Here is a 1,192-nt window from a genome sequence, read left to right on the forward strand (position 1 = left end):
CTCGACCCAAAGACTTTCTACCCACTGGCTTGTGATCGTCCTGCATTTGGCTTCATTGCATGTGTTTCGTGAGTCTGAAGAGGACTTTACAGATTGGTATCGGACATATGGGCTAATATCAGACTTATGGCCTTGGACTGGACTGGGTTGGGATATTTTCTTAATGTACAATTGCTCTTGTATATAAACTTCTTCCCTATACACATACGTGTGCCCATGAATTTGTTTCTCTAGTCTACCCAGACTCACACGGGCAGTTATGATGTAGTCATCCCTCATGCTGAGATCTGCTGCAAGAAGCCACAGTCAGAAGGAAGTTTCCTCAGGGATCTGGCCTACATGGAATATATCTGGATGGCCATGCATATAGCTTTCATCATTTGACTTCTGGTTCTTAGGACTTGAACCAGTGGTTATGCCTGCAAATCTTGGGATTCATTAGCCTCTACGGCCTCAGTGCCAGCAACCTGCCATTTTACCTGCCGATCTTGGGTTCATCAGCTTCCACATCCTATAAAGCAGCAGCCTGCTGTCTGACTTACTGATCTGGGGTTCATCAACCCTTGCAGTGGCTTGAGACAGGAAAAGCCACCAGCCTCACATCTGACCCATGGACTTGAGACTTTGCAGCCTCTAAAACGGTGTGAGCCATTTCCTGGAGATTAATCTATATGGATACCTATATAAGCTTCATGGGTTTTGTTTCTCCAGAGAACCCAGCCTAAGACAGCAAAAGAATTCAAAATCAGTCCATTAGAAATGCTGATCATCAGAGCACACAGGAGCAAATAAAGGGGGAGGAAGAGAGAGTGGAGCACATCCTGACCCACCAAGCCTTAATGATGAGATTTCTGCTCAGAGCAGCCAATCTACAGAGAAGATCATATGGCCGGCCCCACTATGAGACATGACATCCCTCACTCACCCATAACCCTACAGGGACAACACTGGAGACACATTGTGGGAATTCCGCCCAATCTGATCCCACCACACCGAGGCAGAAGACTAAGGGTGTGGAACAGAACAGCAAGGGGAACAGAGCAACAAAGTCCCCAGGAAATACCAAAAATAGACTTTGGAGCCAGGGCTTGGCACCCTATCAGACTCGACCAGAAAATATTCCTAAAGGCCAATAAACAGTCCTTAAACTAACTATACGTTTTTCTTTCTTGTTCTTGTGTTTTGTTTTGTT

The sequence above is a fragment of the Echinops telfairi genome, unplaced genomic scaffold (genome assembly GCF_000313985.2).
Source record: "Echinops telfairi isolate 266 unplaced genomic scaffold, ASM31398v2 ScPeMD7_4;HRSCAF=17, whole genome shotgun sequence".
Classification (NCBI taxonomy): Eukaryota; Metazoa; Chordata; class Mammalia; order Afrosoricida; family Tenrecidae; genus Echinops; species Echinops telfairi.